Genomic DNA, 16,127 nt, shown 5'->3' with positions numbered 1-16,127 from the left:
GGGGATCCTGTACTGAGGTATAGCCACTCGGTATACAGTGGTACAGCCTGCGGACTGAGTGTTCCATTATACATTGGTGGGATACTAGAAGAACTCAGGCTTGATTGTGTAGTCCAGGCTCTGTCTGCTGCTGGAGAGGAGCTTTATTCCTTATCCAAAGACTTGGATGCTTAGAGGTGTCCCCTCTGCTGGTTCAATCATCGCCTTGGCAGTGATGTTCTGTCACAGCTGCTCAGATTCCTTCCTCTGTCTACTGGCATGTTTAATCTGTCTCTCTGTCTGCCTAGTCTACCCCGGCCTAACCTTTCTAGGTATTTACACCGGTCTCATCATCACGCCATCCGACCTTCCATGGGGAACGGCTACAACTGTACTTAGGAATTTGTCTTAAGTCTTTGTCTAATGTCATTGGCTTGTTGGAAGCGCCGGGGAATTTAGCGCCCAGAGCTAAAGAGGGTTTTACGGAATCTGCTCTATGCGGGGAGCTGATTGATGTATTTCTGTGTGTGACCGCCTTCCTCATTACATTTTGAATTTTGACAAACCAGGGAAAGACAGTTTTCCCTGTTGGTTTTTATTTCACTAGCACGACTAACAAGCCCAGTCTTGAGGGGAAGTACCGTCTAGACTCTAGCGGTTAAGGCCAGGGAGTGGGAGTCCAAAGATCTGGGTTCTATTCACCAGCTCAGCCAGTGACCTGCTGTGAGATCTTGGGCTGGTCACTTCCCCTCGCTGGGCCTCCCGTTCCCCTCCCACCCTTTCTCTGTCTTGTCTATATACACTGTGAGCATTTTGGGCCTGGGGCTGTCTCTGATTGTGTGTTTGTACAGTGCCTAGCATGCTGGGGCCTGGAGCTCTGTTCAGGCTCTTAGTCATTGCAGTAATATAAATAGTAAGACGTAGTAGGTAACAAGGGGTCCTCATTCGATGCTTTGTGCCTGGAGGATTGGGGTGTAGGGGAGCTGTCTTTCAGTGGCAGGTGGGTGTAGGGAGAAGGAAGACAGCCTGATGATTAGGGTGTTAGCTTGGGACCCTGGGCACCCGTGGTCAATTCCCTGCCCTGCCACTGACTTACCATAGACTTAGCCGGTCTGGGTATGTCTACACTGCATTTTAAAACCCGCGGCAGTGAGTCTTAGAGCCCAGGACTACAGACTCGGTCTCATGCTACGGCGCTAAATAGAGCTGTATAGCTTGGGCTCTGAAGCCCAGCCTGACTTCATTTTTAGTGTTGTAATGCGAACCAGAGTCTGTAGACCCAGGCTCTGAGACTCTCTGCGGCGGGTTTTAAAACGCAGGGTAGACGTGTCCACACGGCCTCAGTCTCCCAGCTGTAGAATGGGGATAAAGCACTACGTTGCCTCATGGGGGTGCTGTGGGGATAACCCCATGAAAACCTGTGTGGTGCTCACTGCTCAAATGCTACAGCAATGGGCACCATTTAAATACCACTCAGAGATGAGCTCTTGCTTTAAAAACCCACACCCATGTCTCCACTCTTAGTGAAGGCTCTTGGTTCCCCTGTGTACAAACCAAATCGAGAGTGCTCCGGACTTCCCTCTGAGCATTATTATTCATACAGCAAAAACTCCCCTTGCTCTCCCCAGTGGAAGATTGGCCCCGGAAAGAATTTGTTTAATATCGGAGGAGGGTCCACTTCCTGTCGCATGGCTGCAGGCTCTCGGTGGTTAGTGTCAAAATAGAATCATAGAACTGGAAGGGACCTTGAGAGGTCATCTAGTCCAATCCCTGCACTCGTAAAGCTGTATCTACTTCTCCTCTCCTTGCAAATGAGTCAGTTTGAAACTTCCGAATGTGGCTTTTAATCCACCAGTAATACAATACACCAGTGTCTATGAATAAATGATACGGGGCAGGCTCTATGCAGCGTCAAATTAACGGCAGTTCTTTGTCAGCAGGTCTGCAAGCCCGACACTTGTCAGAAGTTAAATGCTGTGGATGTGTCCGACTCGCAGAGGGAAATAACCTGCATTAGGAAAGAGTTGAGAGAGAGTGCCTGAGAGAATGTAGCTCTGTAGAGCACAAATTATAGACCCCTTCCAGCATGAAACAAAGTTTAGACTGAAAGGGGAGGGAGAGCAGCAGGAGTGCAGGAAAGTGTGCGACATTTGTCTTGTGTGTTTTCACTTTGAAATATGTTCCTGGCAAAGAAGAGAATGTACAATGGTGTGTCAGAGCCCTGGGGCTGGGGAAGCAAGACTTCTGGGTTCTAGCCTTAGCTCATGGAGGGCAGTGCAGGTCTAGTGCTTACAGCAGAGGACAGGGAGTCAGGACTGCAGGATGCTATGTCTGCCTCAGGGAGTGCAGTGGGGTCTAGTGGTTAGAGTAAGGGAGTGTGAAAGCAGGACTCCGAGGTTCCATTCCTGGCTCTGCCATGGGCTAGCTGGGTGGCCCTTAGGGCCAAATTTTCAAACTTGGGTAGCTAAACATGGGCACTTAAATTTTTATTTAGGTACCTATCTTTTGCCACTGAATTTGAAAAGTTTGGGCTTATCCTCTCTGCCTGTTTGTTCTTTTGGTAAAATGTAGATAGTGATAGCGGCCTACCTCACCAATAGCTGTGATTAATTAATTAAACACTTGGAGAACATTGCATGAACATGCTAGGAAAGTACAAAGTAGATGTTGAAGTCAGCCTGTACAGAACCCAGGAATTCTGGTTTCCGGTGCCCCTGCTCTATCTGCTAGACCCACACTGCCTTCCAGATCCTAGCATAGCACCTGGAGTTGTAACTCCCAGTCCCTTGCTCTAGCCCTGAGGGCACGTCATGCTTGTCTGCTTACTTAGACTCCTTATTGTCTGGTGGCCTTAGGAAGGGATAGCGCTGGTCTTGCACGGCAATGTCATGCCTTGCAAAGGGTTAATCTATCCAAGGCATCCCTAGCTACCAGTGAGGAGTAGCTGGTAGCCCTGTTCACATGCGATGGGATTCTGACATGCCTGGGCAGCTCACTTGACCTGCTTTTGTTTGCAGCTGTAAAGCTGTTTAAAAGCAGAGACCTGTCTGTGGACAAATGCGGCCCAACACCTGAGCTGTGTTTCCCTGCGGGATGCAGGCAGAAAAAAAACAAAGAATAATTTTCTTTTTAACTGTCAGGCTGAGAGCTAGAGAGGAGATTTCGTTCCTGGCGTTTGAAATGGAAATGGCTCGAGCAGATCCTCTGGCTGAGTTTATAGCTGGGGTGCGTGCATGGGTGGGTGTTTATGTGCACCACTCTGTGTCTGTGCACGACGTAACCTTTAATTAAAAATGAATCTTTAATTCCTGGAGACTTCAGGACCATGCTGGAGGGTTGGCAGCCCTAGAAAAGAAGAACTTTGTTTTGTGAAAAAAGTTGAGGTTTTGGCATTTGGCTTGATTCCACACTGGGACAAAACTGAGACCTTTAGAAAAACCAGAGAGAGAGAAACTTGTCTACACAGCAGTACCCACAGCAGCAAATTTCAGAGCCTGGGTCAACTGACTTGGACTCCCGGGGCCCATGCCCGAGGCTTAAATTAGCAATGTCAGCATTCCCACTTGGACTGTAGCCTGTCTCCCATCTTGCTGGGTTTCAGAGCCTGGGCTCCAGCCCGAACCTGAATGTCTACACTGCTATTTTTATCCTAGCAGTGCGAGCCTGAGTCAGTTGACCTGGACGCTGAAGTTTTTTAGCTGTGTAGACATAGCCAGAGTCCCACCCCAGAAAAGCAAGGTGGACAGGCACTCACCTGGGATGTGAGAGATCCAGGTTCAAGTCCCTACTCTCCCTGATTTGGTGCCCTTACCACTGGGCTATAGAGTCAGTCTTTCTGGCCCTGACCCAGTGCAACATGCAACAGCTCCAGCAGGAGAGACCCCCCCCCACCGCAGAATACCCTGGGGGTTAGGGCACCCACTTGAGATGGTGGAGACTCAGGGTTATCTCCCTGCTCCAAATCAGGAAGACAAAGGACCTGAACCTGGGTTCCCACATCCCTGCTGCATGCCCTGATCACTGGGGCTCTCTCATTTTGATGAGGAATTCCATCCTGGGCCCAAGAAACCTTCCAGGGAAAAGTTTTGTTGATCCTGCACCACTTCAGTGAAAAGTTTCGGTTTTGACAAATTGGCCTTTTTCAATTACAGTAAGTGTTGAAAAATTTCCTACCCGCCCGACTGCCCAGGTGCCTCAATCCCCATCAGCAGCACCCCTGGTTATTCTAGTTCTGGGGCCCTCCACAGCTCTGCCAGTGACCCTCAAACTGGCTCTGCTCCTCCCCCACCCCCGCCCAGCCTCGTAACTTGCTCTCCTATCCCGGGAACAAAGCTGGCGTTTGTGCCAAGCTGTGGAATTTGGTGATACTTGCTCTGGGGGCCTTTCTCGGGCCAGTTGGAGCCTGAGCATTAATGGTGCTGAGAGACTCTCTGTGGGTTCTGTGGTGCCAGCCATCAGTGTGGGATCTGAGCACTTTCCACTTAAAATCAATAGCAATAGTGAAGTCCCTGGTGGGTTTCCTGGAGTCTCTGGCACTTCTCCCCTTTTGGGATAAAAATCCCAACAATCTCTGCTTGGGGTTAGGGTGGTTGTTTCAAAACCGTTATTAATGTACTGGGCGGGAGGGAGTGTAGGTTGATTCGTTTCAGTGTTGTTTGTTTTGGGGGTGTTTTGGGGCTTAGGGCTAGAAGCAGGCGTCAATGTTGTGAGCGCCAGTCTTACGGTGGGAAGGCAGCAACCCAGCCAGTCCCACTGGGGACAAACAGCAGAGCAGAGCTGTTGGCAGTGTAATAAAAATCCCCTGATGGAGGCCAAGAGGCTTCTGGGTGTCAGGCACCATGAGTGCACAGGGCCAGCTGTGATGTGGGCATCAGATTACCAAAAGGAGGGCAAACCCTGCATTTACTGTCTCTCCCAGGGGTGTGTGTATGTTGGGGTGCATGTGTCTTAAGATAAATCTAGGTGCATATGTGTGGGTTAGGTGGTCTGTGTTGGGGTTATCTAGATGCTGGGGCCCTTTGGTGTGTTTGGGATGATTTGTGGGGGTTGGAGGATTTGGCGGGAATGCCATAAGGGGCACCTTGGGGTGAGCAATTTGGGGGTCGGGACAATGTGAGTGTTGTGTGACAGAGGCAGTTTGGGGAGGGGGTGTTTGGGGATGTGACCATTGAGGTTGGCACGTGGGGAGCTGAGTTGGTTTGGTCTGTGCGCTTTTGTTGTGTTGCGGGCTGGAGGAGAGTGTCATCTGAGATCAGAGAGAGGAAAATCTTGAGTGATGTTACAAGGATGCACGGAAGAACCGGCCAAGGAAAAACATCATTAGCGATAGACTTGTCCCAGTGTATCTGAGTCTCCCGCTGCCCCTGTCTATATGACTTTGTCTGTCTGTCTATCTAGCTGCTGAGACTCTCTGTCTATGGCATCTAACTACGGCGCTGTCCCTGCAGAAGGGTTAGGAACCTGCTGTTCCCATTGGAACGTGCACCCAGCCCTCTCTCTTTCTCTTTCTCACAGCTGTTGGAAAGGCTGACAAGTGAACACTTGCCTACAGGTTTGTTCCCAAAGCTATTAGCCTTTTGGTTGTGGTGGGCACTGGCTTATCCATTGCCAGCTAAGTCTTGAGCATCCAGGAATCTACTGGAGCTGCTCAGATGAGGTTTCTGCTCGCCGAGGGATGTCATTTGCATTTCCCACGATGGTGCAGTAAATTTGGAGCTGGGGAGAGCAGATTTCGGCATTCCTGGGGATACCACTTCTACTTCCCTATGCAATGCACTGAAGCTGGACAGAATCAATCTCTGCTCATATAGCACACATCTACATTGCAATTAAACACCTGCGGCTGGCCTGTGTCAGCTGCCTTGAGCTGCAGGGCTATAAAATTGCAGTGTAGACCTCTGGGTTTTGGGACCCTCCCTCCTTGTGGGGTTCCCCCAGAGTCCGGTCTGCAGCCCCAGCCCAGACATCTACACTACAATATTATAGCCCTGCAGCCCAAGCCCAAGTCAGCTGATATGGGCCAGCCATGGATATTTTATTGCAGTGTAGAGATACCCTATGGAGCTGGGGCAGCCCAAACTCCTTAAGGGACAGTCAGCTGTGCAGATATATAGTCCACATTTCCCTGGGTTTGCACTGAATTAAGAAGGTTCTGTGTGAGGGTTGTGCAGTCCATGTGATGGCCTTGTGTGGGCAGCTCCAGTGCGGCTGCCATTGATTCCTACATGCACAAGACGTAGCCAGCAACGGATGAACCAGTGCCCACTGCAGTTGTATGTCGCTAGCCTAGCTGTGCCAGCCTGTGAAACTAACTACAACTGTGAAACTGTTCCCAGCCCTCAGTGTAGGTGGAGCCATTTGATAAATATCAGCACTGACTTGTAAGGTCAGTCCGGGCTTCCCTGACCATCTCAGCAAGGCCATGCCCAATCTTTACAATCGTAACGAGTTGGCATCCAACCCAAATCAGACTCTTGTTAGCGATGGGCAGACAGGGTTCAGACACAGAATCTGCCCCGACCCTTTGCCCTAGAAGGCTGGACCCATCCTGGTTTTGAGATCTGAGAACATCTGCTTCATGTGGCTCCTACTAGTATGAGATGGACAGGGCAGTGGGAACACAGAGAGAGAGAAACTGCTTTTCCAGCTTGTGCTGGAGCCTGGGAGGCTCAGAAGGGAACCTCATGGGGCTGACTAAGCAGCCAGACTCTTATCTGAACGGAACCTCCCCAGTCACTTGCAGCCATTTCCCAGCAACCCATAGAGGATTAGAGCGTTATCAAGCTCTGGTGGGTTTGGTAGGGTAGCGAGATGCCATGCATGGTAACCTTTCCCCTGGTATCAGATGCATCCTCTTTGGCTCCAGGCAAGATGTGCTGGCAGGCAGGCTCTACACTCACTTGGGAGCATCAGAAAGAGCCTGATATTTGTTTGTAGTTCTGTTTGTTGCTGGAAAGGCGTCTCCTCTCCCTTGTTTGTCTCCAAGGCGCTGTACGTTTATAAATAACAAGGCATTGGCCGTGAGCCACCGCCAAGGCTGTAATTCCAACCTTAGCATGCTGGGAATGTGTATAAATAGAGCATGCCAGCTTTGCCCTCACTTGCTTTGCATCTCTCTCAATTGGGCTGCAGCCTCAGGCAGCCTGTATCAGCTCCCGGGTTACCCCTCCAAATGCAGTGATGGTGGCGTAGAATAGTCATGGCTCCAGAACCTCTGCCACAGTAACAAACTCTGATGACTTCCTTTGGAGGATGTCAACCTCATCGTTCCTCAGGACCAGCTGGCGTGGCTTCCTCTTAGATCCTCTGCGGGTAGCACAGAGGTGTCACTGTGGTGGCCAGACATTTGTGCTAGTTCTGGATACTCTAACAAACTGGGAGCTGCCCAAGACTTGACACAGATCTTCCTGCTTCAGAGGAAGCACAGAGCCCACCCTCTTGAGCTCAGAAAGAACCTCCGCCAGCTGTTTGCAGTACAGGGCTTGGGACACACAGTTGAGCAATTCAGATTCCATACAATAGAGGGCAGTGGTGCGCTTACACACTAGCCAGGCCAGTGTAAAGTAGTGCAAGTTAGTTTAGTGGAGCATCTTCTCTATGGGCTGTCTATTCCAAAACATGCTTTAAAGAGGTAATGAGATTGGAGGATGTGGGAAGAGGTTAAGAGGCACTACATAGGACTAGAGTGAAGGAAGGTGAAAAGAGACGGAGGGCAGTCAGAGAGGGTTCAGGGAGGCGGATGGCAGGAGCTGTAGAGGAGAAGGCCAGGAGGTGTCAGGGAAGGAGTCTGTAAGGAGTCTGTAAGGAGTCTTACAAAGAGGTCTGTAAGGTGGATACTCCTTCAGTATTATGAATAGATGCAGTCTTGGCCTAGTGATGTCTGGGTAGGTGCCTCTGTCCCTCTCCCTAATCCCCTTTTGGAAGTAGTGCAAGCTTTGGGTTATACCAAATAAAGTTGCACTGTCTTTTGGGACCAGAGCTCAGGGTCAGATTTCCAAGTGCTCAGCACCCACAACTGAGGCCAGATTTTCACAAGAGCTCAGCACATTGGGTGCTGGGTTTGGTTGAAAATCTGTCCATGAATGCGACAATGGGACTGCTGGGTGCTGGACCCTTTGGAGAACGTGACCTTTATTTAGATGTCCAAATGGAGCTACTGAGCACTTACCCCTTGTGAAAATGACCCAGCTAGGGTAGTGTGCAACACTACTTTCTGTACAGAATGGAATTAGAACCAGTTAACTGCCATTGAAAGTGGAGGGTAACTGGGCCACGTACAGTAAGTTCATTGACTGGACCGCTGAGAATCTGATCTGTGCATGTACTTACCAGTCCTGAGTCGTTGCATGATGCTCATCTTGTTAATCTTTACATGGGGCCAAGAGTGCTGATTGCACTCTGAAGCAAATCAACGAGCAGCAATGCTACCTAATAGCTACACAAGGAAGAGATAAAGCTTCTCTGCCAGGATGGGAGGTAATTAAGCCTCCAACTTCCACTGCTAATGCAAGGCAACATGAACTGTAATTGGAGAACCTTTAAGCAGAGATATCTCCTGTTATCTCACAGCAGTTGGTGCAAGAGGAAAAAGCCCAACAAACCAAAAAAAGCAGAGCCACCTGGAGAGACATGCTTTTCACGGAAGACTTTGGTGAATTTCATGCTGGGGAAGCCTCTCACCTTCTTGGACAGATGCTGTTCCCAAGTGACTAGGGCTTTTGAAGACCTCTGTTTTTTAAGATGATCAGCTCACCTGATTTTTTCAGCTCATGCTGAGCACCAGGCCTTGGGAAACCGGGCCCCTTTAAGCCAATTCCAGTTGGGGCCCCCCCCCAAATCAGATTTGAAAATCTTGGCCAGGAGGTCTGATCTAAAGCCCACTAGAAATCAGTGGAAAGTCTCCCACTGGCTTTAATGGGCTTTAGATCAGGCTCTGATGTCACGTTTTTACAGAACAAATCTAACATGGGCAACAGCAGGGCAAGATTCATCCTGGGCTTGGAGGGACTTTCTTCTAGGGTAAGAGCCAAGGGAGGAGTTCCCGCTCCAAGATCCATTCAGTCTTTGGCCTCTGCTGAGACTGCCCACAAAGGCATCCATTAAAATGTTTGGTTTTGTGACTTGTCCAGTTGAAACTGGTCTGGCTGAGACCCCTCAACTTATCACAGAGGCAACTCAACTGCTGTCAAGCAGTATTTATATCTGGCCTGGGCTAGATTCCAGTTGGCAGCTCAGTTTCGAAGGTCAGTCAGAATTTACAGCTCTGATGAGTTAGAATCAGAGTTCGGAGATTCAAAATGGCAACCGAGGGAATCCCACGTTCAGGATGGCCCAGTTCAAAACATCCCCAAGCCAGGAGAGTGGGATGTGCAGGTAAACACCCTCCAGTGTTTGGAGCAGGCCCTGATGCAACAGTTGGTGAAAGTGCTGCAACTCAGCTGATGAGAGAGGATTAGCGGCATTCAAAGAAATAGGCACACAGGAGCTGAACAGCTGGGAACCCAGTGCCGTTATTCAGTGTAGCCTGGGAAGCACTGGTGCTTCTCTATTCAGAACTCTAGTTTCATCTTTCACTGCCACTCAGGTCTCTGCAGACAGCAGGTCTCTGTTCCAGTCCCATCTTCCACCACAGCTCAGGCTGCCAAGAGTCAGCTCTGAGGTTTGTCACAGGGATTTAGATACTCGTCCCATGGAAATGAATGGAAGTTGTGCGTCTGAATCCCTTAGTCAGCTCTGAAAATCTCACTCCAATCCCTAGTCACTTGGGAACAGGCTGGGTTTTAGTGCTATGTGTGGCCCCAGTCCCTGAAAGGAGGGGCGTTTGCAGACTGAACGGGGTTGTGGTGGCAAAAGGCAGATGGGGCTGTTTGCTGCGGTGCCGGATGCCGTAGCCTGTGTTAGGAGATGAAGCATGTGTAAATTCTGTGCTAGTAGAAGGAGCGTACAGAATTAGATTACAGACACAAGCGGTGACCGCGAGCTGGTTATGGACACCGCTGTAGCTACAAAAAGGTTTCTGCCTATTCTCGGAGGGTTTGGTGCATAGCCACCAGCGAGAAAGCAGCTGCATGGAATCGCAGCGGAAGCTGTTCAGAGCCAATTGCTACAAAATAGTGAATGCATGCCTGCAGCATGGGTGGCCAGGAGTTCCTTATCCCAGAAATACCAGGCAGTCTGGCATGAGAGGCAGGCTCTGCTCAGGAAAGACCCAGGACTGTGGTTGCTGGGCAGGCTGGAAGGGCATTGGCAGACTTGTGTGCAGACCCCAGGAAAAGCTGTACTTCGGAACTGAGGGCAGAGTTTGGAAGAATCACATTGGGATGGTAGAGGATTCTGAGGGTCAGGATTGAGACCCATTGGTAGAGCTGTGTGGGAGGAGCCTTGAAATGGAGCATCAAGATAGATCAGGAGTGAGACGCTCGTGTGGGGGTGAACAGGTCAAGGGAACAGCAAACTGATTAGTTCTTGTGACCCACACTGAGACTTCTAGAGGTGATAAGTCTAGTGCACTGACTGGCTGTCTCCCAGCAGAAACTTGTCTCTCCAATTTGCTGGTTTTCTTAAATGTTGTGTTACATACTATTTGTGTCTAACATTATATATTGTAATACAAATTTAAAAATGTCAAAATCGAAACATTTTGATTGACCAGCAACAACAACAAAAATGGTTTGGAATTTTCTTTCCTTTGAAATTTTTACTCCAATTTAGAATGCAGCTAAACGTCCAAATCTCAAAATCCTGCAGAAAAATGAACTTCCGACCTATGCCCAGCAATACTTTTGGATTTGTTTTCTTTGCCGTCTGCTTTCTTACCCCCTAGGGTTACACTCACATTTTCCCAATTTTCTTCCCAACTGCTAAGGCTTGAAACTTAGTTTTTTAACCATAAAGTGAAATTTTCATGTAATGACATGAATCCAGGAACTGGAGCTTTAAGAAAAAACATCAAATGCTGCAAGCCTCATAATAAAACTGCAAAAGTGGGCAACTCTGAAGACTGAGCTGGGTGAGCCACTGGTCTGATTCAGTACAGCAATTCCGACTTTCTTAAACTCCCATCCTCCCCTTATGAAGCTTGGGCAGGCAGGATGGCTAACACCACGGGGCTGAGACTGACCTTGGAGAAGTAATGCTTGCAGAAGTCAATACTGGAATATTTTTTTTCTGATTCCCCTCCCCTGCCCCCAGATGGAAAGTTTTTCTTTTCTTTCTTTTTTTAGTTGCTTTGTTTACTGGATGTTGGTGCCATATGCTCAGCCAGACAATCATTCTGGAGATTTCACTGCTTTTTGCTGCTGCTCTCTGACTGCACAGGGCTGGCTTTTAAATGGTCGTCAGACACTGGCCTCTGTCCCATCAATAGTCATAAAGTTCGGGAGATAAAAGCTATCAGTTTTCCATTACAGCTGAAAGCAATACTGTAGACAGCTATTTTCTGAATGCTGGAGATGGAGGCATTTTAACTAGCAGGCAGTGTACCAGCCTGGAGGGCTGCAGCTCTTATAAACGGCCTTGTGGGTATGAGAGAAGGCGGTGAAATGAACGTGTTGCTTGCACTTTACCTCCAGTCTCCGCTAACGTTGCTCTATTGTGGGCTGGATTGCTGTTACCCAGAGACATCCACTGTGTTCAGTGGATGCCCCAGGCTGCCCCGAATGGGCAAGGGCAGGATTAGAAAAGTCCAAACTGTAGAGGGCCAAGAGGGCAGGGCCTCAAAACCAGTAACGGCTTCATCCCTGCACTGGTGAAGCCAAATACTGCCAGAGCAATAGGGATGCTGTTCACTCCCACCATGGCGTGATCAGCTATTCCCCTGCCTTAGACCATCGGAGGCTGTGCCAGCTGACGCAAACCTTGCCCAGGCAGTTAGCTCCCCCTCCATGGCTTTGCCCTTCACAGCTGCACTTCCTCCAGAGAGCTGCGGTAGGCTGCGCTCTCTACTGCTCTGCTAACCAGCCAGCTGGATGTAGGTCTGCGCCGGCAGTGAGTTTGCATACGCTACCATTGGTGTCTTGCCACAGCCACATACTCTACAAGAGCCACAGATTCCTGGCTGAGGGCTCAGGCAGCGCCAGAGGCATAACCAGCATCCATTCCTCTTGGGCACTAAAATCCACCCTGGGATTTACTTGCAACTGACGCAAGTGAAACATTGCGGCTGGATTTCTGTGCCCATCTGGAATTGGCTCTGGGTATAGTTTCCTGGTGGGAGGAGAAGGTTTGGAACTGATTTAGTTTGCCAGCTGGAATGGGCCTGCAAATGCAGCAGCCCCATTTTATAGTTGTGCTGCCCAGGGAGGCTGACATGGTGCACGGTCTTGGTGCTGGGGTGAATTGCAACCTGGTGGCCTGATCTTAAGAGGTGCTGAGCTGCATCTGCAGCCCCCGCTGACATCACAGAGCACTGCCTGGGTCCGGCTCAATGACCTAATTGTGATGGGTTTAGAAAGGGCACCCAGGCTGCAGAGCCTGGCCTGGATTTCCAAGCCCACCCCATTCTGGGAAGTTCTGATACGGGACTTGGCTTTAGACACAGGGCCTGCTGGACCATGTGCTTTAGCACCCCAGAGAACAGCTCACCTGGAAAATGAGTTTGGATTAAGCTAAAGCTTCCTGGGGCTCTATCTAAGCAAGAAGCCTCTCTGGGCCTGACTCTGCTCCCACACCTGTGCTGCCTGCACCCTGATATGACTCTGTGGATTTCAGGGGCGTTATGCCTGGTTTACACTAGGGTGAGCAACAAGGAGAATCGGTTCCGTTCATGCTACTTCTGGACACCGAACACCTGTAGACCGGCCTGAGTGCAGCCCCCAGGTACCGACACTGTTTCTGCATGTACAGCATGATTTTCAGAGGTGCTAAGCACCTCAAACTCCCATTGACTTCACTGGCAGCTGCAGGTCCTCAGCCCGTTTTAAAAAAAAATCCAGCCCCTTCATGTCCAATCCAAAGCCCATGGAACTCAGTGGAAAGGTTCCCAGGAACTCCACCAACTCAGGTACGTGGGGTCCTAGTTGTGTAACACCCTATTGCGTGAATGTTGACAGGGAAGTTTGCAGAAAGCTCCCAGGGCCCCTGGGTACAAGCCTAGGCTTTGGAATTAGCTGAAGCATGTTTATTTGCTTGCACTGTAACAGGGGCAATACAAACAGGTCACCTGTCTCCTGGAGTGCAATGGCCGTGCTACGTTTTTTTAGTTTACAGGCTGCAGATGTCTACTGAAATGCAAAATGCCCTCGGCATTATTATTAGCATTAATCCTGTTTATTACGGTAGTGCCTACGGACTCGCCAAGAATGGGGCCCCACTGTGCCAGGCGCTGCATGACACGGAGGAGCAGACAGCCCCTGCCCTGAAGAGCTGACAAACTAACTACGCAGGGCAGACTCAGGGCGAGGGAAGGGGCTGTAACACACAAGCAGAGGAAGCAATGGGATGGCAGCAGGTGCCATGATTTTTGGGCACTCCCTTGGTTCTGCCGCAATGACCTGATGCCAACACCTCTCGGATTGGTTATTCCTGAGGGTTGTCAATGGTTTGGGCAAGGGACTCTCCTGCCTGCTGTAGGGTAAAAGAAATCCTAAAGTCCCAGGATTCTGGGGTGGGGGAGAATGAGGCAAACGTGTCTCCCTAAGCCATGTGCTAGAACGGTTTCAAACTGCAGCTTCCAATGAAAGACCCGGAACAGCTGTGACCAATCCTAGCCAAATCCTAAAGGAGCAGGACTTTCTGCTAGCTGGGTCTCCAAGTTTCTGTAATTCACACACCACCTCTTCTTTAGTATGGGGCTCACAAACATAAAGGACTGTGACCTGGGCCAACGTAGATAAGTGCTGGGCAAGCTTCCTGCCCAAGCCCTCCACCTATCATTTCTGATGCCCTTCTCTCTGGAGTTGTAGCACCATCCTAGGCCTCGGCCCCTCACTCCTTCTCTGGCTCTGCCAGAGCCTTGATTTGCCGCCTGTCCTGGGTTGTTGTTCTGCTGATGTTGTGTAATCCTGACCTGCCTCCAGTGTGCTATCTGAGGCCCAACACTCCCAAATCCCTGTTCTGAGCACACAAACTATTGCACCGATTCTCAGCTGCAGCACCCCCTGGTAGTCTAGTCCTGGGCACTTCCACAGCTCTGCTAATGTACTTTAACACCAACCTGAAGCCACGCTGCTATTCCAGATCTGGGACCACCGCCTCTACCCGTCCAACTTTCCCAGTGCACTGTAATTGTGTTCTGCAGCCCCCTTGGCTATTCCAGCCCTGGTGCAATTTACCCAGTTTCTCAATGTGCCTTACTCTCATTTTCTAGCATCTATTGATTTTTCTAGTCTTCCTGCCCTGTCCCAGTAGCTCAGCCAATGCACCTTTTTCAACCTGAGCTGACCCCTGCTCCTCCAGTCTTGAGCTTCTCTCTCACTTCTAATGAGACACATCAGTCCTAGACTGCAGCATTCCTTACTAGTCTAGTCCTGGATCCCTCGCTGCAGTGTGGAGACCAGCAGTGCAAAGCTGGAATGCCTGGGCATGCACTAGGGTTACTACACTAACTGTTGCCCCCAGATACTTGGCTTGAAATGCTGGCCAGGGTACAGTGAAGTGAGCTGCACAATCTAAGCCCATTCCGTAAATCGACTCTGTTCAATCGACTCTGCCTCTTCATTGCTCAGTCTTATTGAAACTCTGTTCTTCCTCACCAGATGGTTGGATTCAAAGAAATTTGGGATGTGGAGAGGGGAGTTTGGAGAGGCCAGTTCTCTAGGTGCCTTAGCATGAAATCCTACTCCTCCTCCTCATTTATGTTATGATGCCTTTTGAAAGGCCCCTGAGAGACCCTCCAGTTCCCAAGCCCTGGCCCTCTCCCGTTCTCTGAGTGCTGAAGAGTGAGAGGAGGGAGCGTTATGATTTGCGAGGCTTTTTATGCCAGGAAGCCTTCCCCTCTGCCACTGAGAATTCTGACAAACTCCCTGTGCTGTGTGTCTGATTGCAATGGACAGGTTTTAGCTCCCAGAATATAAAAGCCTTTTGCAAAACAGTAACCTCAGCTAAGGGGAAAGGAAAGAGGGGGGAAAAAAGCTGATTTCAGCAGCTGCAGTTTGCTGTATTTTTCATCTTGCATCAGCAAGTCAAGACCACAAATAATCTGGTCTTATATGCTTCACTGATGCTGGTGCTTAAGAATTTCCCATCCTCTACAAACTGAATTTCCACAGCATCCAAAGGCAGGGAGGCTTTTAATTCTTCAGGTTCTTTCCCCTTTCCCAATCCTCTCCCCCTAAAACAATTGACTTATGGGATGGGGAGAAGGTGATTATTCGATTCTGGCACTGATTATAGTATTTAACCTGTGTCCCCAGCTTCATATCCTTTGCTAGTACAAGCAAAATGTCGTTTATAATGAATGTTTCCTTGATAAACAGCATCAGAGCAGCTCAACTTTTTCATTACAACATGTAATGAGAGTGGCTCAGTGCTGCTGTTTAGCTGTCAAGACATTCCCCCGGAAAGAAGAAGAAGGGAAAAAATATGTACATGGACTTACCTAGTGTTCTGAAAAATAAATGAAGAAATGAATAGAATAGATAAATCTCTCTATCTAGTGAGATGGGAAGCAGGCATTCCTGCTGACTGCCTGTTGGGGACTTTCTGGATTATGGCATGGTTTAACGTTATCATCTGAGCTTGACTAGATCTTATTGGGTTGCTTTCCCCACTCGGTAGGCTTGCATTTGGCTGAGTGTCTTTGGATGCTCATATCTGCATGGTGAAGGGGGAGGGAACTCCCCATTGCTCATTGTCATGCCACCAGGTTAGCACTCAGTTGTGCCTAGTTGCACTGTCGCTGAAATTCCGGTTGCCAAATGTTAGCCATTTCCTGTTGGCAACTAGAGTTCAGAATACTTGGGTCAGACTACTGGTTCCTCGGCCTTCTGCTTCATCAGTAGGGATCAGTAGAAACCAGTAGAAACCAGCTGACAGCAAGCCCACTGGAATTGCCACTACCGACGTGCTTTTCTGGTGGGCTGTACCTTTTGATCAAGGTCTCAAAGGGTGACTGTGAAGAGGGAATCCAAAGGGGTTCAGGCTGTTACCCAACCTGCTCTGTTTTACACCTGCACTGCTTTAGATGAAGGATGCTCCGACTGTCGTGTAAA

General features: G+C 49.5%; 1 protein-coding gene across 3 annotated transcripts in view; it reads left to right on the top strand.

Moving 5' to 3' along the window:
- GFRA2 (GDNF family receptor alpha 2) overlaps positions 1–16,127 on the top strand; it is a 98,002-nt gene that overhangs the window by 43,336 nt on the left and 38,539 nt on the right. The gene's annotated exons all lie outside the window — the stretch shown is intronic.

The sequence above is a fragment of the Lepidochelys kempii genome, chromosome 26, assembly GCF_965140265.1.
Source record: "Lepidochelys kempii isolate rLepKem1 chromosome 26, rLepKem1.hap2, whole genome shotgun sequence".
NCBI lineage: Eukaryota > Metazoa > Chordata > Testudines > Cheloniidae > Lepidochelys > Lepidochelys kempii.
Note: the sequence above shows the minus strand (reverse complement) of the source record. Positions and strands in the feature narration are given on the sequence as shown.